The following is a 23,633-nucleotide window of genomic DNA, read 5'->3' on the forward strand; positions in this document are numbered from 1 at the left end:
TTTCATATAGGTGGACAAGTCCTGATCACAACCTAGGTTGGTCAATCCTTAGGATGCTAGCATACAAATCTATTAGACTTCCTAGTTCAGTATTATAATAGTAATCGTACTAAATTAACATAATTACGCTAACCCAAACTTCTATCATGGCAACATACGGATTAATTAAGCTATCATGGTAATATCGGAACGCATTATTAAACATAAAAAGTAAGAACACATGTTTAATACAAAAGACAAGCGTTTCGGATAAAAACCTGAAAAAGCCGAAGAAATCTGCCCGTCGGGATATCCTCCGAAAAATAAAAGCTAAGCTAACTACTACTAAAGACTAATTAAAAGCTTGAACATATGAAATGAACTCACAAATTGAGTGTGTGTTGGAATGGATGGAGAGAGCCCTTTAAATAAACTTGATTTTTGCCTGCAAACGGCTGGCAGGCCGTTTGGCAGGCCGTTTTTGGAGGCCGTTTGCTAAGGCTAGCTGTTTATCGAGCCCGTTTGCTCTGACCTTTTAGCAGGCTGTTTGCCATACTCGCAGGCCATTTGGCAAGCCGTATGGCAGGCCGTTTACTGGCCTGGTCAGCCTGATTTCACTGGATCGTAACTTGATTTCTTGTCTTTCACCGTTTTCTCTCTAGAATCTTCGTTTTAGCTCCGTTTTACTTGATTCTTTTTGCATCGCCTTCGTAATTACTTAATCTACAAAATCAACTGAAAAAATGATAATTTTTCTGACAAAGTTTAAATCTTTATTGTTCTAGGGCTTAATATTGGGGATAAAAATGTGACTTTTTGCCCGATATCAAATACCCCACACTTGGCTTTGCTTGTCCTCAAGCAAAAAGCGGGAATATAAGGATCTTTCTAATAGACTCTCCCTTGCCCCACCCATAGATCTTTTTATTATGCCTTCATCAGAAGTCGGCACATCTTTTGAAAGTATTAGAAAAAGTTTCGAGCTTCGATGGTTTGGTCGCTAGATTTCAATTGCGTCCATAGTGAAAAAGGCGTACTTTCCAACTCTCAGATGTAGAGTATACATGATCAGGCTCCTCACAAGCGGATCACTCATATCACTCAAGTGTTTAGGGTGTCATATTCTAATTATATTGTCACTCAGAAGCCAGTCGTGTAACAGTTCTCATCATAGGCTTGGTAAAGCATCAATATCTCCACCGATTAAGTAAGGACGACACTGATCTTTTTTTTAAGCATTCTTTCAAGAGGAAGGCGGGTTATAGGGATTTGGTCGGGAATTTATGGATCAGTGAAAGGTATCAAGATCTTTTGAATTTTGAGAGAATTGATAGACTTTGTTTCTTCAGATGATCCATTTTTGGATAGAGAACGGCATGGAATTCCGTAAAAGTTTTCTTCGGAAGAGGCGGATTTTGCTAAGACTTTATCTAGAATTTTCTTTTGCTCTTCCGGCATCCTTCTTTAGGGCAACTTCTCGGGTGTTCTTTTGCATTTTTTATAGAGACTTTCTCTAGAGACTTTGCTCTTTCAATTTTTTTTTCGGCATACCCTTTCTTCATAAATTTTGTCTTTCGTTCCTAGTTACTAGAGAGGAAGTGATAATTCACTGAAAATAGGTCTGTGACCTATCAAAAACAATCAGGGGTTCGGAATCTTTCAACAAGTGCTTTTGAAGCGAATTTGATCGATCTATCTCTTTATAAATCTCTGGATCTTTTGATGAATGGATAGGGGGTGAATGTGAATGGTGTATTTTGGGAGTGAATTTGGGGTGAACATTTCTGATTCATCAACTCTTTATGTGAGTTGGCCGGTTTAAATTGCGTGGAGTGGAAACGAAAACGGATGGCTTTTTGTCTTCTCTATTCAGAATGATTTCGGAAGGAGTATCGCACCTGCACCACGTATGGCGCTCACTAACCATTGTTCTTGAAACGTATGTCTGAACCAAGTTCTAACTTGAACCGTACACCGGCACGCTCATCAAATGAAATAACAAAGTACTGTAGATTTGATGGGTCATACAGATACTTTGGGTCCAAGTTTCCTTACCTTTTGGGGAGTAGGAGTCGTGCTTGATCATGCGTAGCCTTTTACATATTTTCTTAAAAGAAATCTTTTGACACAAAACATAAGTTTCAGCTTAATCGTTCCGTTCTAATAAATGTTCCGAAAACCGATTTCTAGCAATTTTATTAGATCTTTTGGGCAAAAACAAGGTAAGAATTTTTCAAAATTACCCAATATCCATTGCTTAATTACTTTTTGGACAAAAGAATTTTTCAAAACTTGGGATTTTATGGTTACTCGACCTTTAAAACCTTTACCCATTACCCCAAACTTAGAAGAACATTGTCCCTAATGTTCTCTAGAAAGAATATTTTAATACTTTATAAATTAAGGACATTGACTTCTAAAATTCTAAGTTAGTTGCGGGGGTTACCCCACACTTAGAGATTTTAGTGCGTTATAATCGAAATAGGTTTGAGGAAGGATTACTTCCCTATGGTCGTGTTACTTTCTTAGTGCTGGGCCTTCCTACGGTCAATCTCCTAGGGACCAGTCTCTTTTGATAATATTTCTGCATGAAGAACAAAAAGAGAAAGGCAGCATTTCCACTATATATAACTTTTTTTAGTACAATGCTTCAAAACGATAAAACTAAAAGTAAAATAAAGTAGTCTATGGGATACTATCCTAGTCAATGTGCTAAGTCGGCACTGCGAAGTATCTGAAGATATCATCTTCATCCTCTAGTCTTGGTAAATACTCAAGAGGTTGCCCTATATCCAACTCAGGGCCTAGTAGTGAATCCAGACATAGGTCTGACGGCAACTCCAGGTGGGATAGGCTCGGGAAAGGCTCCTTGTCAGGTATACTCCTAGTGATCTCAAATGCCTGGGCCGTTGGTGGCTCAACTGAAATGGGAATAGTGACTAAGTGACAACCCTCAGGTAGCTCAGTGACTGAAACTGGCTCGACGACTGGAGCAGGCGGCGTGATGGGAATAGGAGTAGCGTGTGCAGGTATGGCAGCTGAGGCAACTGAGTGAATTGAGGCCGGTGTGGAACGCCTGGGCGTAGCTTGTCGTGTCGGCTGAACACGGCGTGCTAGCCTAAATGAAGACTGGCCCAGAGTACTGCGCGGCATCCCCTCGCGCTGAAGGTATGCTCTAAGAGCTCGGTAGAGCCTCTGCTGGTCTCTTAGTAGTGCCCATGCAACATCAGGGTCACTTAAAGTGGCTCCATAGTATATCACTGTCTGTGGCTCATGTGTCTCTGGTAGGTGTGTGTGCTCGGCTGGTCTCCTGGCTAAACATCTAGATCGTCGAACGGGAGGAGCTGGCGGTGCTATGCCAATATCCTCCTCAACGCTCTCCAATATCAATCGACTTGGGCCTAATTGCCCTGTTGATGGTCTGTTATGATCAGCACTGCTTCCGGATGAGTAAACTCTAGGAGTCCTCCTCCTGCGAACTGGGATGTAAACTGAAGCTCCTGAACTTGGCATTTTTTTCTGAACACATTCAACAAACTTGTAAGTACTAAGCGCAAGTACGGCGCTTAGTTGTTAATACACAGAGATAATATCTTAAGACTGAAAATAATCAAAATAAAAATAAATAATAATAAAAGGATAAGCAAGGGGTGCCTTCCATGAGCGCTTTGTTTATCAAGTTGTTACAGCTCGACTTTTCTTTGCCAGATCTTCAGAATGGATCAAAGGAGAAGAGGTGCTCCTCCTTATCGTGGTCTTCTAGATAAGATTTTAACCGGTGGTTGTTGACTTTGAAGTTTCCAGTAGGTCCTTCCAATTCCATAGCTCTGTGTGGAAAAGCATGTACAACTTTGTATGGGCCACTCTGATATCGGCCAAAAAGTCACGTTTTTACCCCCGATATTGAGCCCTAAAACCATAAAGTCCCAAATTTTTTTGCCAAAATAATCATTGTTGGTTAATTTGGTAGATTTAGTCATTACAAAGGCTATGTTTCAAGAATCACTAAAAACGGATGAAAAACGAGGAAAAACGAGCAAAACCGGCTAAGACGATTAACTCGCGTTTAAATAACTTATTTTATAAGTTTTGGAAAAGTTTATTTACTTAATCTCCTATTGTAGTATATTTAATTACGAACGCGTGGGCGCAAGAATCGTCAAAAACGGAGCTAAAACAGAGATTCTAGAGCGAAAACGGTTAAAGACAAGTTACGATCCAACAAACGGCTTGCCAAACATCCTGCCATAAGGGAAAACAGCCTACCAGCAAACGGGCACCAAAAATGGCTTACCCTGGTAAACGGCCTTGGCAAACGGCCTGCCAAACGGCCTGCCAGCCGTTTGCCAGAAAATTTTTGCCTATTTAAAGAGCTTTTTGCATTCATTTCAACACACCATTCTTCACTTCTCTCTCTAAATATCTCTCTATAGTCACTCTCTAGTGATCTATAGGAGATTAGTTCTCTCTTTACAAGTGTTATTCTGCCGACATTATTCGGTAATATCTAACCTTTCTTTTATTAATTGATTATAATATTCTTGTTCGATGTTTGTGATTTATTAATATTAGAAATGCTTGTTGCCATGATGTGTGAGTAATTGCTTGATTGTTTGCCATGATTTAATAATGTTAGTTAGGGTTGATTATCGTTTCGTACTCACTTTCTGTCTATGATATTAAACCTCGTTATTATCGTCCTTCCACCAATAAACGAGATTAAAACCTTTTATAAAGTTGACATTAAAAGGGTAATTAATTATCTGTGTTTATACATTGGTCAAGGTTTGAACCCATCGGAAATACTATAATGTACATGGGAAATTACCATAGGATCAGATCAAGACATTGGTCAAGAGTATAAGACTCATGCTGATGTACCATAGGACCACTTGAGCATGGTCAAGGTTAGAAGCTATGGAACCACTATAAGTCTAGTACATGGTGGCTAACTAAGGGATCTATTGGGCAGATTTAAGTAAGGGTAGGTTTAAATCATAAATGGGAAATTAACGTACTACAATATAAACTAAGCTTATAAATCTTTAAGGATGACTGAGAACTATCAGAAGTTCTAATTTGTCTACAAACCCTTAGATTTTACCAAACCATTGACAGAAAGGAATTCGAAACATAATCATAGTCACTTACTTGGCTGATACACTAAGGTGTTAAGAAAGGTTGGATATTATATGTATATGGCTATGCTACTTTATTCGTGCGCCCAAGGTATGCACTGCATCCAAGATGGGCCGCTTATATTCTTAAACCGGATAAAGCGTCGGGAGTTGAGCATAGCCCATCTGATCAGAATCTTCAAAGCCTAGTTCCTCGTGACATGCTAATCAGGAAATCGCTTAGTAGGGAATATAGTGTTCACACTGAGGTATATCTATCCAATGAGTGTCTCACAATCATCCCGACACTACGTTATCTTAAATCATGGTGAACCATGTAGTGATCCGAACTTTTCCATGTTTATATATATTAAATGAAATTGTTATTTACATGATTAAGTGTTTCCAACATGTTAAGCAATCAAACTTGTTAAGACTTGATTAATTTAAATAGGTTTCATATAGACAATTGACTACCCAAGTTGACCGGTGATTCACGAACGTTAAAACTTGTAAACACTATATGATGACATATATATGATTATATATATAGTTAACATGATATTATGATAAGTAAGTATCTCATTAGGTATTTTAACAATGAGTTATATACATAAAATTGAGTTTATTGAATTAAGAAACTCGAAACGATATATATAACGATTATCGTTATAACAACGTCTTACTAAATACATATAAATCATATTAAGATATTGATACACTATGTTTAATCATGATAAATGATAATTAAACATGTCATTAAGTGTATTAACAATGAACTACATATGTAAAAACAAGACTACTAACTTAATGATTTCGAAACGAGACATATATGTAACGATTATCGTTGTATCAACATTTAACTGTATATATATCATACTAAGATATATTAATATATCATAATATCATGATAATTTAATAATTTAACATCTCTTTATATATTATAAACAATGGGTTAACAACATTTAACAAGATCGTTAACCTAAAAGTTTCAAAACAACATTTACATGTAACGACTAACGATGACTTAATGACTCAGTTAAAATGTATATACATGTAGTGTTTCAATATGTATTCATACACTTTTGAAAGACTTCAATACACTTATCAAAATACTTCTACTTAACAAAAATGCTTACAATTACATCCTCGTTCAGTTTCATCAACAATTCTACTCGTATGCACCCGTATTCGTACTTGTACAATACACAGCTTTTAGATGTATGTAATATTGGTATATACACTCCAATAATTAGCTCTTAGAAGCTCATTTGAGTCACCTAACACATGTGGGAACCATCATTTGGCAACTAGCATGAAATATCTCATAAAATTACAAAAATATTAGTAATCATTCATGACTTATTTACATGTAAACAAAATTACACATCCTTGATATCTAATCCATATACCAACGACCAAAAACACCTACAACCACTTTCATTCTTCAATTTTCTTCATCTAATTGATCTCTCTCAAGTTATATCTTCAAGTTCTAAGTGTTCTTCATAAATTCTATAAGTTCTAGTTTCATAAAATCAAGAATACTTCCAAGTTTGCTAGCTTACTTCCAATCTTGTAAAGTGATCATACAACCTCAAGAAATCTTTCTTATTTATAGTAAGATATCTTTCTAATACAAGTTAATACTCATATTCAAACTTTGATTCAGCTTCTATAACTATAACAATCTTATTTCGAGTGGACATCTTGCTTGAACTTGTTTTCGTGTCATGATTCTGCTTCAAGAACTTTCAAACCATCCAAGGATCCTTTGAAGCTAGATCTATTTTTCTAATTTCCAGTAGGTTTATCCACAAAACCTTAGGTAGTAATGATTTTCATAACATCATTCGATTCATATATATAAAACTACCTTATTCGAAGGTTTAAACTTGAAATCACTAGAACATAGTTTAGTTAATTCTAAACTTGTTCGCAAACAAAAGTTAATCCTTCTAACTTGACTTTTAAAATAAATTAAACACATGTTCTATATCTATATGATATGCTAACTTAATGATTTAAATCATATCCTAGCTAACTTATATTGTATTATACATGTATTCTAATATATTATGTAATCTTGGGATACCATAGACACGTATGCAAATGTTTTGACATATCATATCGACCCATCTATATATATTATTGGGAACAACCATAGACACTCTATATGCAGTAATGTTGGAGTTAGCTATACAGGGTTGAGGTTGATTCCAAAAATATATATACTTTGAGTTGTGATCTAGCCTGAGACGTGTATACACTGGGTCGTGGATTGATTCAAGATAATATATATCAATTTATTTTTGTACATTTAACTATGGACAACTAGTTGTAGGTTACTAACGAGGACAGCTGACTTAATAAACTTAAAACATCAAAATATATTAAAAATGTTGTAAATATATTTTGAGCATACTTTGATATATATGCACATATTTGTTATAGGTTCGTGAATCGACCAGTGACCAAGTCTTACTTCCCGACGAAGTAAAAATCTGTGAAAGTGAGTTATAGTCCCACTTTTAAAATCTAATATTTTGGGATGAGAATACATGCAGTTTTATAAATGTTTTACTAAATAGACACAAGTAAATGAAACTACATTATATGGGTGAATGATCAAAGCCGAATATGCCCCTTTTGCTTGGTAACCTAAGAATTAGTAAACCGATCTACTAATTGACGCGAATCCTAAAGATAGATCTATTGGGCCTAACAAACCCCATCCAAAGTACCGGATGCTTTAGTACTTCGAATTCGTTTTTATCAAGTCCGAAGGATTTTCCAGAATGATAGGGGATATTCTTATATGCATCTTGTTAATGTCGGTTACCAGTTGTTCACCATACGAATGATTTTTATCTCTATGTATGGGATGTATATTGAAATATGAAATCTTGTGGTCTATTATTATGATTTGATAATATATAGGTTAAACCTATAACTCACCAACATTTTTGTTGACGTTTTAAGCTTGTTTATTCTCAGGTGATTATTAAGAGCTTTCGCTGTTGCATACTAAAATAAGGACAAGATTTGGAGTCCATGCTTGTATGATATTATGTAAAAACTGCAATCAAGAAACTTATTTTTGATGTAATATATTCTTATTGTAAACCATTATGTAATGGTCGTATGTAAACGGTATATTTTAGATTATCATTATTTGAAAATCTACGTAATGGTTTATAAACCTTTATAGATAAAATAAAGGTTATGGTTGTTTTAAAAATGAATGCAGTCTTTGAAAAACGTCTCATATAGAGGTCAAAACCTCGCGACGAAATCAATTAATATGGAACGTTTATAATCAATATGAACGGGACATTTCAGTTGGTATCCGAGCGCTAGTCTTAGAGAACCAGAAATTTGCATTAGTGTGTCTCATCGAGTTTGTTAGGATACATTAGTGAGTCTCGACTTCGACCGTGTTTTCTTTAAAAACGATTGCTTAACACTTTTGTTGGAAACTATATGTTATTAACATGTAATTATGTGATATATTAACCTCTTAATATGTTTGATATTGTGTGATAGATGTCTACCACTAGTACAAATCCCATCGATTCACCTAATAATAATGAAGAGTCGAATATATTTTGGGAAGATTCACAAATTCTCGAAGAGGAACCGGAAGAGGAGGAACCGGAAGAGGAGGAACCGGAAGAAGAAGAGGTTCCGGAGGAAGAAATATTGATACCTACAGTAAATCGATTAAATAAAAGAAAATCCTCAACCAACGGACCAAAGTTATTAATGGTCAATGGTGTTTCTGCCGAGGAAGCAAAATATTGGGAAGATTATCATTTTTCCGATGAATTGGATCCCGATGAGGATTCCGATGATGTTATAAAAATTACCTCAACCCAATTTAATAAAGCAAAAGAAAATAATAAGGGAAAAGTTATAAAAATAGAGAAACTGATTTCAACCCCGATGAACTTTATATGTATCGGTAACGTCCGTACTTCCTAAATTGTAACAATAACCCGGGAACCTCTAAACCACCAGGTTTTTCTAAACCATTGTGGAAAACGACGGCTCGTATTAGAGGAACACCATATATCCCTAGAAAATTAGGAAAACGAACCAAGTCCGAAAAAGTAGAAACCAGTGATTCAGATTAGAGGGTTGTAATCATGTTGTGTATTATATGTATTGTAGTGTGCTTGTACTTTTATGTTCTATGTAAAAATTGCTTGTATTGTTTGTTAATTATATTTTATGAATCTAATCCTTGTCTATTTTACATTATAAAAACAAAATGGATGTTAAGGGTAGACAACCGAATATTTTAGAAGATCTACGTGAGGATATGATTGAGGAAATCTTGTCTAGAGTCGGTCAGAATTCATCAGCACAATTAATTATGGCAAAATTAACTTGTCAAACATTTGAAAGACTTTCCAGAAATGCCTTAGTTTATAAAAGGCTTTCCTTTGATAGGTGGGGTATATCACATTGGGGAGACCGTAAGTTACGCCGTGTTTTCTTTAAAGCGTTATATGCGGGGAACCCAAATGCAATTTTACCCTTCGGGTAAAGAACCTATTTTGACTCAACATATCCCAACATAGGATTTTGTGAATTAGAAAGAGCTTCTAACATGCAACATAAAGAAGCATGTTATGCTTACGGGTTAGTGATGTTCGCTTCTTACCAAAGTGAGAAAAAGAACATCGGATTGCAACTTTTAAATAAAACCTTCCCACAAGTGACGGATTCAGTAGTTGGGGTGAGAAACAAGGTTTTTAGATTATTACAGGGCTGTTGGACATTACGAAACCCTCGTCCTTTTGATGACATTACAACATGCGGCCTAGCCAATGGTCATAATGGTTATTTTCCACAAGACCAAGGATGGGAAGTCGTCTTAGTAAAACCAGAATGCATGACTTGTTTATGGACTTATGAATTACGTGTCTTTATTTCCTTTTCTGAACAACTTGCGTATTAACTAGGTTTATCTTCAAAACTGTCCTGTATCAAAGTGTACTATATTTCATGTTATGTGTAATATAGTGAAGTTGTAAGTTTGAAGAATATTTGTATGTGATATATTATTATAATCAGTTTTTCATATGGAATTGTAGTATTTGAATTGTATATTAGCTACTAAGTATGAACTTAACGGGTAGGTAGTACCCGAATTTAAACTTATAAAACGCTAATATGAAGAAAAAAGCTTTTATAAATGAGTTCATATTATGCTACGAAATACTATTGACTACTCTTAATATTCTGTATGATTAACTCGATTCAGTTGGCTATTTTGTAGGAAATGACACCGACTACTCGACACACCATGAATATGAGCGAAGATGAATTTTGTACCTTTCTTGCTGCAAACATAGCCGCAGTACAGGCTGCGCTACATACCAACAATAACTCTGAATCTAGCAATGCAGCTAACGGCACAAGAAATCATGTAGGATGCTCCTACAAAGAATTCACTGTCTGCAAACCTTTGGAATTTGATGGAACCGAAGGACCAATTGGATTGAAGCGGTGGACCAAGAAAGTCGAATCGGTGTTTGCCATAAGTAAGTGTACTGAACAGGACAAAGTTAAGTACGCTACGCATACCTTCACATGTACTGCGTTAATGTGGTGGAACACCTTTCTTGAACAGGTAGGACAAAATGCTGCTTACGCACTACCGTGGTCGGCATTCTAGCAATTGATGAACGAGCAGTACCGTCCTAGAAATGAAGTCAATAAACTCAAGGCAGAACTTAGAGAGTTATGAACACAAGGGTTCGACGTTACCACATATGAACGACGATTCACAGAGTTGTGTCTATTGTGTCTGGGAGCATTCGAAGATGAAGAAGAGAAGATCGACGCATTTGTAAAAGGGTTACCAATAAGGATTCAAGAAGATGTGAGTTCACACGAGCCCGCTTCTATACAGAAGGCAAGTCGAATGGCTCATAAACTCATAAATCAGATTGAGGGAAGAATTAAAGACCAGGTGGCCGAAAAAGCCAACACGAAATAACTCAAGAGGAAGTGGGAGGAAAACGGTGACAAGAGTCACCAGTACAATAACAATAACAATTACAACCATAATCGCAACAACTATCCCAACAACCGCAACAACAATCGCAACAATAACCGCAATCCTAACAATAACTACAATAAACATCCCAACAACAACAACAACAACTACAACAACCGTTTCAACAACAATAACAATCCCAACAACAACCTCAATAACAACAACGGCAACAAAAACCAAAAACAGCCATGTCATAGGTGTGAAGAAAATCATCAGGGGTTTTGCATGACATTTTGCAACAGGTGTAAAAGAAATGGTCATAGTGCGACAAAGTGTGAGGTCTACGGACCAAAGTTTAACAGAACTAAAGGAACAAATAATGTCGGAACAAGTAATGCCGAAACGAATAGTGTCGGAGCAAGTAATACCAACGCTGTTTGTTATAAATGTGGAAAACCGGGCCACATTATTAGAAATTGCCCGAATCAGGAGAATACTAATGGGCAGGGCCGTGGAAGAGTTTTCAATATTAATGCGACAGAAGCACAGGAAGACCCGGAGCTTGTTACGGGTACTTTTTTTATTGATGATAAATCTGCTTATGTTTTATTTGATTCTGGTGCGGATAGAAGCTATATGAGTAGAGAATTTTGTGCTAAATTAAGTTGCCCATTGACGCCTTTGGATAATAAATTTTTACTCGAATTAGCAAATGGTAAATTAATTTCAGCAGATAATATATGTCGGGATAGAGAAATTAAACTGGTTGATGAAACGTTTAAGATTGATTTAATACCAGTCGAGTTAGGGAGTTTTGATGTAATAATTGGCATGGACTGGTTGAAAAAGGTAAGAGCAGAGGTCGTTTGTTACAAAAATGCGATTCGCATTATGCGTGAAAAAGGAAAACCTTTAATGGTGTACGGAGAAAAGAACAACGCGAAATTAAATCTTATTAGTAGTTTGAAGGTGCAAAAACTAATAAGAAAAGGTTGTTACATCATTCTAGCACACATCGAGGAAGTTAAACCTGAAGAAAAGAACATCAGTGATGTTCCCGTCGTAAAAGAATTTCCTGATGTATTTTCGAAAGAATTACCAGGATTACCCCCACATCGATCCGTTGAATTTCAAATAGACCTTGTACTAGGAGATGCACCAATAGCTCGTGCTCCATACAGACTCGCACCCAGCGAAATGAAAGAATTACAAAGTCAGTTACAGGAACTTTTAGAGCGTGGTTTCATTCGACCAAGCACATCACCATGGGGAGCTCCTGTTTTGTTTGTCAAGAAGAAAGATGGTACATTCAGGTTGTGTATCGACTACCGAGAGTTGAACAAACTTACCATCAAGAACCGCTACCCACTACTGAGAATCGATGACTTATTTGATCAACTACAAGGCTCGTCTATTTATTCGAAGATCGATTTACGTTCTGGATATCATCAAATGCGGGTGAAGGAGGATGATATTCCAATGACTACTTTTAGGACGTATTACGGTCATTATGAGTTTATGGTTATGCCGTTTGGATTGACTAACGCACCAGCTGTGTTCATGGACCTCATGAACCGAGTGTGTGGGCCATATCTTGACAAGTTTGTCATTGTTTTCATCGATGACATACTTATTAACTCGAAGAATGATCAAGAGCACGAAGAACATTTGATAAAAGTGCTAGAGTTGCTGAGAAAAGAAAAATTGTACGCTAAGTTTTCAAAAGTTTTCAAAGTGTGCATTTTAGTTTGAAGAAGTTCAATTCCTCGGTCATATAGTGAATAAAGAAGGTATTCAGGTGGATCCAACAAAGATTGAAACCGTTGAAAAGTGGGAAACCCAGAAAACTCTGAAACACATACGCCAATTTTTAGGGCTAGCTGGTTATTACAGGAGATTCATCCAAGATTTTTTCAAAATAGCAAAACCCTTGACTGCATTAATGCATAAAGGGAAGAAATTTGAATGGAAGGATGAACAAAAAAAAGCGTTTCAATTGTTGAAGAAAAAGTTAACTACGGCACCTATATTGTCATTACCTGAAGGGAATGATGATTTTGTGATATATTGTGACGCCTCAAAGCAAGGTCTCGATTGTGTATTAATGTAATGAATGAAAGTAATTGCTTACGCGTCTAGACAATTCAAGATTCATGAGCAGAATTATACGACGCATGATTTGGAATTAGGCGAGGTTGTTTTTGCGTTAAAGACTAGGAGGCACTACTTATATAGGGTCAAAAGTATTATATATACCGACCACAAAAGTCTTCAATACATATTTAATCAGAAACAACTGAACATGAGGCAGCGCAGATGGATTGAATTGTTGAATGATTACGACTTTGAGATTCGTTATCACCCGGGAAAGGCAAATGTGGTAGCCGACGCCTTGAGCAGAAAGGACAGAGAACCCATTCGAGTAAAAGCTATGAATATAATGATTCACACTAACCTTACTACTAAAATAAAGGAGGCACAACAAGGAGTTTTAAAAGAGGGAAATTTAAAGGATGAAATACCTAAAGGATCAGAGAAGCATCTTAATATTCGGGAATACGGAACCCAGTATAGGGCTGAAAGGATTTGGGTACCAAAATTTGGAGATATGAGAGAAATGGTACTTAGAGAAGCTCATAAAACCGGATACTCAATACATCCTGGAACGGGGAAGATGTACAAGGATCTCAAGAAATATTTTTGGTGGCCGGGTCTGAAAGTCGATGTTGCTAAATACGTACGAGAATGTTTGACGTGTTCTAAGATCAAAGCTGAGCATCAGAAACCATCAGGTCTACTTCAACAACCCGAAATCCCGAAATGGAAATGGGAAAACATTACCATGGATTTCATCACTAAATTGCCAAGGACTGCAAGTGGTTTTGATACTATTTGGGTAATAGTTGATCATCTCACCAAATCAGCACACTTCCTGCCAATAAGAGAAGATGACAAGATGGAGAAGTTAGCACGACTGTATTTGAAGGAAGTCGTCTCCAGACATGGAATACCAATCTCTATTATCTCTGATAGGGATGGCAGATTTATTTCAAGATTCTGGCAGACATTACAGCAAGCATTAGGAACTTGTCTAGACATGAGTACTGCTTACTAAATACATATGAATCATATTAAGATATTTATACACTATGTTTAATCATGATAAATGATAAGTAAACATGTCATAAAGTGTATTAACAATGAACTACATATGTAAAAACAAGACTACTAACTTAATGATTTCGAAACGAGACATATATGTAACGATTATCGTTGTAACAACATTTAACTGTATATATATCATACTAAGATATATTAATATATCATAATATCATGATAATTTAATAATTTAACATCTCTTTAGATATAATAAATAATAGGTTAACAACATTTAACAAGATCGTTAACCTAAAGGTTTCAAAACAACATTTACATGTAACGACTAACGATGACTTAATGACTCAGTTAAAATGTATATACATGTAGTGTTTTAATATGTATTCATAAACTTTTAAAAGACTTTAAGACACATATTAAAATACTTCTACTTAACAAAAATGCTTACAATTACATCCTCATTCAGTTTCATCAACAATTCTACTCGTATGCACCAGTATTCGTACTCGTACAATACACAACTTTTAGATGTATGTACTATTGGTATATACACTCCAATTATCAGCTCTTAGCAGCCCATGTGAGTCACCTAACACATGTGGGAACCATCATTAGGCAACTAGCATGAAATATCTCATAAAATTACAAAAATATTAGTAATCATTCATGACTTATTTACATGTAAACAAAATTACACATCCTTTATATCTAATCCATATACCAACGACCAAAAACACCTACAACCACTTTAATTCTTCAATTTTCTTCATCTAATTGATCTCTCTCAAGTTCTATCTTCAAGTTCTAAGTGTTCTTCATAAATTCTATAAGTTTTAGTTTCATAAAATCAAGAATACTTCCAAGTTTGCTAGCTTACTTCCAATCTTGTAAAGTGATCATCCAACCTCAAGAAATCTTTTTTATTTACAGTAAGATATATTTCTAATACAAGGTAAAACTCATATTCAAAATTTGATTCAATTTCTATAACTATAACAATCTTATTTCGAGTGGAAATCTTACTTGAACTTGTTTTCGTGTCATGATTCTGCTTCAAGAACTTTCAAGCCATCCAAGGATCCTTTGAAGCTAGATCTATTTTTCTAATTTCTAGTAGGTTTATCCACAAAACCTGAGGTAGTAATGATTTTCATAACATCATTCGATTCATATATATAAAACTACCTTATTCGAAGGTTTAAACTTGAAATCACTAGAACATAGTTTAGTTAATTCTAAACTTGTTCGCAAACAAAAGTTAATCCTTCTAACATGACTTTTAAAATAAATTAAACACATGTTCTATATCTATATGATATGCTAACTTAATGATTTAAAACCTGAAAAAACGAAAAACACCGTAAAACCGGACATACGCCGTCGTAGTAACACCGCTGGCTGTTTTGGGTTTGATAATTAAAAACTATTATAAACTTTGATTTAAAAGTTGTTCTTCTGGGAAAATGATTTTTCTTATGAACATGAAACTAAATCCAAAAATCATGGTTAAAGTCAAAGTGGAAGTATGTTTTTCAAAATGGTCATCAAGACGTCGTTCTTTCGACTGAAATGACTACCTCTTACAAAAACGACTTGTAACTTATATTTATGACTATAAACATATATTTTTCTGTTTATATTCATAAAATAGAGTTCAATATGAAACCATAGCAATTTGATTCACTCAAAATGGATTTAAAACGAAGAAGTTATGGGTAAAACAAGATTGGATATTTTTTGATTGTTGTAGCTACGGGAAATATTGTAACAATTATATACAAATCATATCCTAGCTAACTTATATTGTATTATGCATGTATTCTAATATATTATGTAATCTTGGGATACCATAAACACATATGCAAATGTTTTGACATATCATATCGACCCATCTATATATATTATTTGGAACAACCATAGACACTCTATATGCAGTAATGTTGGAGTTAGCTATACAGGGTTGAGGTTGATTCCAAAAATATATATACTTTGAGTTGTGATCTAGCCTGAGACGTGTATACACTGGGTCGTGGATTGATTCAAGATAATATATATCAATTTATTTCTGTACATTTAACTATGGACAACTAGTTGTAGGTTACTAACGAGGACAGCTGACTTAATAAACTTAAAACATCAAAATGTATTAAAAATGTTGTAAATATATTTTGAGCATACTTTGATATATATGAACATATTTGTTATAGGTTCGTGAATCGACCAGTGGCCAAGTCTTACTTCCCGAAGAAGTAAAAATCTGTGAAAGTGATTTATAGTCCCACTTTTAAAATCTAATATTTTGGGATGAGAATACATGCAGTTTTATAAATGTTTTACGAAATAGACACAAGTAAATGAAACTACATGATATAGGTGAATGATCGAAGCCGAATATGTCCCTTTTGCTTGGTAACCTAAGAATTAGTAAACCAATCTACTAATTGACGCGAATCCTAATGATAGATCTATTGGGCCTAACGAACCCCATCCAAAGTACCGGATGCTTTAGTACTTCGAATTCGTTTTTATCATGTCCGAAGGATTTCCCGGAGTGATAGGGGATATTCTTATATGCATCTTGTTAATGTCGGTTACCAGGTGTTCACCATATGAATGATTTTTATCTCTATGTATGGGATGTATATTGAAATATGAAATATTGTGGTCTATTATTATGATTTGATTATATATAGGTTAAACCTATAACTCACCAACATTTTTATTGACATTTTAAGCATGTTTATTCTCAGGTGATTATTAAGAGCTTCCGCTGTTGCATACTAAAATAAGGACAAGATTTGGAGTCCATGCTTGTATGATATTATGTAAAAACTGCATTCAAGAAATTTTTTTTGATGTAATATATTCTTATTGTAAACCATTATGTAATGGTTGTGCGTAAACGGTATATTTTAGATTATCATTATTTGTTAATCTACGTAATGCTTTTTAAACCTTTATAGATAAAATAAAGGTTATGGTTGTTTTAAAAATGAATGCAGTCTTTGAAAAACATCTCATATAGAGGTCAAAACCTCGCGACGAAATCAATTAATATGGAACGTTTATAATCAATATGAACGGTACATTTCAAACCACGTCTTCTCTGTCCTTAGCTGTTGCATGCTAGCTAGCTTATTTTAATTATATTGCTTTAATATTTTAATTACAATTATAAATGAAATCAACCTAACTATTGCCTTTACACAATTTGATATTCCGGATAAAAGTGATGTCTAGAATAAACCGGTTGGACTTGGTTGTTGGATTTTTTGAACAGTCGCCAATTTATTGGGACCAAAAGGATCCTGCCTCTCCACACAATGTGTACCTGGCCACTAGTCTTGGATACTAAATTGTGTATAAACCAAATCTTAATTACTAGATTATCTGAATAAGCTCCGTTTCAAATTCGATCGCTCAAGGAATGACCCTAGGTCATATTTACCCTTGCTAACCCATAGGAAGGAATAATAGATTTAGACCCAGCATATATAAATTAAACAATCAACTTCTTCTGTTGATATCTTGAATTGACGTTTTGCGACCTAACGATACTGCATAAATACACCGTCCGATTCGGGCATATCATAGGGGTAGTTAAATTTTTGGCGCCACTGCCGGGGAGCGGTTGATAATGCTAAAAACGAACATATATTTCATAGCATTATTCCTCAAGAAAGACAAGCTTTTAGTTGCAATTGTTCTATTTACAAGTGATATTCGTTTAAATAATAAAAGGTGAAGACAAAAGACAGATTCGACGAATTGAAGACGCAAACGACCAAAAAGCTCAAAAGTACAAAAGACAATCAAAGAGGTTCCAATTATTGATAAGAAACGTCTCGAAATTACAAGAGTACAAGATTCAAAACGCAAAGTACAAGATATTAAATTGTACGCAATGACGTTCGAAAATCCGGAACCGGGACCAGAGTCAACTCTCAACGCTCGACACAACGGACTAAAAAGTACAAGTTAACTATGTATATAAATATAATATAATATATAATTAATTATATGAATTATATATATATATATATATATATATATATATATATATATATATATATATATATATATATATATATTATATTTATATAATAAACCGTCGGTAAACAAAGAGCCAAAATGGAGTGAGCTGTATTTACAAACTCCGCGACTCGCGGAGTTTGAAGGCAAAAAGGGCCGCGAGTCGCGGAGCCCCAAATTCTGAAACTCCCTATAAAAAGCAAACGAATTCTGATCGCAAAAACTAACATATATATCCATCCTCTCTATATCTATACGTAAATATTTATATTTATATTTTAATTTTAATTTTAATTTTAATCCTAATAATAAGGGTATGTTAGCGAATATTGTAAGGGTGTAAGTCGAAATTCTGTCCGTGTAACGCTACGCTATTTTTAATCATTGTAAGTTATGTTCAACCTTTTTAATTTAATGTCTCGTAGCTAAGTTATTATTATGCTTATTTAATCCGAAGTAATCATGATGATGGGCTAATTAGTAAAATTGGGTAATTGGGCTTTGTACCATAATTGGGGTTTGGACAAAAGAACGACACTTGTGGAAATTAGACTATGGGCTATTAATGGGCTTTATATTTGTTTAACTAAATGATAGTTTGTTAATTTTAATATAAAGATTTACAATTGGACGTCCCTATAAATAACCATATACACTCAATCGGACACGATGAGCGTGGTATTTATATGTACGAATAATCGTTCATTTAACCGGACACGGGAATGGATTAATAGCCACTAGAATAATTAAAATAGGGGTGAAATTACATTCAAGTGTAATTGGTGTAATTGTTAACAAAGTATTAAAACATTGGTTTACACGCAGTCGATAACCTGGTGTATTCATTAAACAAAGTGTTAAAACCTTGTTACAATTCGAATCCCCAATTAGTTGGAATATTTAACTTCGGGTATAAGGATAATTTGACGAGGACACTCGCACTTTATATTTATGACTGATGGACTGTTATGGACAAAAACCAGACGGACATATTAAATAATCCAGGACAAAGGACAATTAACCCATGGGCATAAAACTAAAATCAACACGTCAAACATCATGATTACGGAAGTTTAAATAAGCATAATTATTTTATTTCATATTTAATTTCCTTTATTTTATATTTAATTGCACTTTTAATTATCGTATTTTTTTAATTATCACAAGTTTATTTTATCGCACTTTTATTCGCAATTTCATTATCGTTATTTACTTTACGCTCTAAATTAAGTCTTGTATTTATTTATTATTTTACATTTGGTTTTAACTGCGACTAAAGTTTTAAAATCGACAAACCGGTCATTAAACGGTAAAAACCCACCTTTATAATAATAATATTACTTATATATATATTTGTAAAAGTAAACTAATATAGCGTTAAGCTTTGTTTAAAGATTTTCCCTGTGGAACGAACCGGACTTACTAAAAACTACACTACTGTACGATTAGGTACACTGCCTATAAGTGTTGTAGCAAGGTTTAAGTATATCCATTCTCTAAATAAATAAATATATTGTGTAAAATTGTATCGTATTTAATAGTATTTCCTTGTAAAATTTAATAGTATTTTATACCCCTCTGCTAAAACATCAAGTTATTTTTGGCGCCGCTGCCGGGGAACAATCTAGCTTAAAAGTCAGAAGCGCAACGCTAATTAAAAAAAAAAAGATTTTTAGTTTACTTTTATTAAAATTCGTTTTTATAAAAATACGTTTTAATTATTCGAAAATATAGAAAGAAAAACAAAAATATAAGTATTTTTAAGATTTTGTTAAATATTTAAGTTTTATAAAGTTTCTCTATTTTTATATAAGTTTTATTTAAGTATTTTTTTTTTATTTAAAAAAAAAATGTCGAATTAAAAACTGTACCTGAGTTGAATTCTGGAACCCCGCGACTCGCGGAGTTTACAGCTTCAAATACCGCAACTCGCGGAGCAGCCTTGACACCGACAGAAACTCTAATCTGCATTTAATTACGGAGTAATTATTAATTATTATTATTATTAACCCTAATTAATTATTATTATTATAATTAGTTTTACTTTTTATTTAATTTATATTTTAGTTAAATTAGTTTAATTAAATTGTAAAATTAATAGTTTTATAAAATAAATAATATAAAAATAATATTTTTATAAAAATTGTACTTTTTACAACTTTTTGTATATTTTTATATTTTGTCCCTTTTTAATTGTTTTAGCGTAATATTTGTATTTTTAGCTCATATTTAGTTTTAAACTTAGTTTTTGCCATAGTTATTTTTACTTCTAGATTTTTAGGCTTAGCCGTAGAATTCCTTAAGTGCTTTTTCTTTAGACTAAGATTTAGGTACTTTAGAATTTTGCGACGCCTTTTTAAGTTTTAGTTTCTTTTTAAGTTATTTCCATTTGGGATATAGTTTTTCCTATAAGCTTTAATATTTTTAGACGACTTTTACCAATGTATCAATTATCATTCCAATTAGTAATCTCAATTTGCGATTATAATTTTAAGTTAGTTGTAGTAATAAGGTTAGGTTAGTCAAGTGTTTTTAAGTTTTATAAGTTTCTTTTATTTTTCCGTCACCTTTTATTTTTCAACCATTTTTCTTTTTCGACCTTTTTCGACGAACTCTTTTTCTTTCTTATTTCTCGCTATTCTAGTTTTTAGGACATAGATTTTTATTCTACTTCTTATCTAAATTTCTTAAAATTACGAAAATTTATTTTAAGTGGTTAAATTGATAGACATCAAAATTTTCTGGTTCGTAGTAATAGTTGGATTTGTATGTGGACCGGGTTATTGGAGCCAAACAGTCCTCAATTATATTGAGACCAAATGAATCCTGCCCCTCTGCTGCATCTTTTGGCTATTCGAAACGTGGGCAAAATCAGAAAAGTCTATTGATTGGATAACTTATTATAATTTTTCTTTCCTTTTAAAAACTAATAGGATATTCAGTGAATGCACCGAGCAAGACGTTCACCACCTTTTGTACGTTCACCACCTGTAACTAGATCAAGACATTTAGCAAATATTACCGCCGTTGATTTTTCTTTAGAATCGTCATCCAGTCGACCAAGTACTCCAGTTCAAATTTTCGATAATCCATTTTTTGAACCCGACCTCACAATTGAGAATCCGGAGAATATTCAGGGACGATTTATAGATCCTGAACCACTAAATTTTCCTCCGGAACCACCAATCATTCAAACAGATATTGTTGAGGAACGAACCATTAAATCAGAATCCTCTAGTGATTCCGATTCAACAAATTCAATTATGGAAGTAACAGAACCTTTAAGTATGGAAGACCGAATGAGAGCTAAACGCACTGGCCAAGGTCACGCAATTACTCATCCATACATTAATGCGCCAGATTATGAAATCAAAGGACAAATTCTACACATGGTGACTAATCAATGCCAATTTAGTGGTGCGCCGAAGGAAGATCCAAATGAACATCTACGTACCTTTAATAGGATCTGCACACTATTTAAAATCCGAGAAGTGGAGGATGAACAGATATATCTCATGTTATTTCCCTGGACTTTAAAGGGAGAAGCCAAAGATTGGTTGGAATCGTTACCTGAAGGGGCGATTGATACATGGGACGTTTTAGTTGAAAAATTTCTTAAACAATTCTTTCCTGCATCTAAAGCCGTAAGACTTCAAGCAGAAATTGTTACGTTTACACAGAAGCCAAATGAAACTCTATATGAGGCGTGGACTAGATTTGGAAAGTTGTTGAGAGGATGTCCGCAACATGGTTTAGACACCTGTCAAATAGTACAAATATTCTACCAAGGGTGCAACATCACTACAAGAAAAGACATAGATATAGCAGCTGGTGGTTCTATTATGAAGAAAACCGAAACTGATGCTTACAAAATTATTGATAACACTGCTTCCCACTCACATGAGTGGCACCAAGAAAAAGATATCGTTAGATCATCTAAAGCAGCTAGAGCCGATTCTAGCCATGACTTAGATTCCATTTCCGCAAAGATAGATGCTGTCGAGAGACGAATGGAAAAGATGACTAAGGATATTCACTCAATACGAATTAGTTGTGAGCAGTGTGGAGGACCACATTTGACAAAAGATTGTCTCAGTATTGAATTAACAATGGAACAAAGAGAGAATATTTCATACATAAACCAAAGGCCTGGAAATAATTATCAGAATAATTATCAACCGCCAAGACCGATTTACAATCAAAACCAGAATTATAACCGAAATATTCCATACAACAACCAACAAGGTCCTAGCAATCAACAAGTATCCAATAATACTTACAACCAGCAAAGACCTAATTTTCAAAACAAACCACCACAACAAACCGATGATAAAAAGCCGAATTTAGAAGATATGATGACGAAGCTAGTTGAAACTCAAACGCAGTTTTTCACATCTCAGAAACAAACTAATGAACAAAATGCTCAAGCATTTAGAAATCAACAAGCTTCTATTCAAAACTTGGAACAAGAAGTAAGTAACCTAGCAAGGTTAATAGGTGAAAGAAAACCGGGAAGTCTACCTAGTGATACAAATGCTAACCCCCGGAATGAAACAGCTAAAGCCATTACCACAAGAAGTGGTACAACACTTAAACCACCTAAAATACCTGTAACTTCTGATGAAGCTATTCCTACTCCACAAGAACCACAACCTGATCAAGATAAGGAAAAAGAACCGATAGTTGAAAAGGTTAATGAAGATAACACAGTTAAGGCTAAACCTTATGTTAAACCATACCAACCACCACTTCCTTACCCGAGTAAAATGAAGAAAGAGAAACTTGAAGCCGAGCAATCCAAATTCTTGGATATGTTTAAACAGATAAATGTAAATCTTCCTTTCATTGATGTGATTTCAGGAATGCCTAGATATGCTAAATTCTTGAAAGATCTAATCTCAAATAGAAAGAAAATGGAAGAACTCTCGGCTGTTACCATGAATGCTAATTGCTCAGCAGTGCTGTTGAATAAGATACCAGAAAAATTATCTGATCCAGGAAGTTTCACAATTCCATATTTTCTGGGAAGTCTTAATTCAATAGAAGCATTGGCAGACTTAGGTGCTAGTATAAATCTAATGCCGTATTCACTATACGCTAAACTAGACCTTGGAGAATTGAAACCAACCAGAATAAGCATACAACTAGCCGATAGATCAATAAAATATCCTAGAGGGATAATGGAGAACATGCTAGTTAAAGTTGGTACTTTAGTATTTCCAGTAGATTTTGTTGTTCTGGACATGGAAGAAGATTCTCAAGTTCCTCTCATATTAGGAAGACCATTCTTAAACACGGCTAAAGCAATGATAGACGTGTTCGGTAAGAAATTGACCCTAAGTATAGAGGACGAGAGTATTACCTTTTCAGTTGATAGA

General features: G+C 34.4%; 1 protein-coding gene across 1 annotated transcript in view; it reads left to right on the top strand.

Moving 5' to 3' along the window:
- LOC139851669 (2,3-bisphosphoglycerate-independent phosphoglycerate mutase 1-like) overlaps nucleotides 1-17,027 on the top strand; it is a 264,006-nt gene extending 246,979 nt beyond the window's left edge. The window contains exon 5 of the transcript XR_011760682.1: nucleotides 16,974-17,027. The gene's annotated coding sequence lies outside the window, so the exon portion shown is untranslated. The remainder of the gene's footprint in view (nucleotides 1-16,973) is intronic.
- The last annotated feature ends 6,606 nt before the right edge of the window (nucleotides 17,028-23,633 follow it).

This window comes from Rutidosis leptorrhynchoides, chromosome 6, assembly GCF_046630445.1.
Source record: "Rutidosis leptorrhynchoides isolate AG116_Rl617_1_P2 chromosome 6, CSIRO_AGI_Rlap_v1, whole genome shotgun sequence".
Taxonomy (NCBI): Eukaryota; Viridiplantae; Streptophyta; class Magnoliopsida; order Asterales; family Asteraceae; genus Rutidosis; species Rutidosis leptorrhynchoides.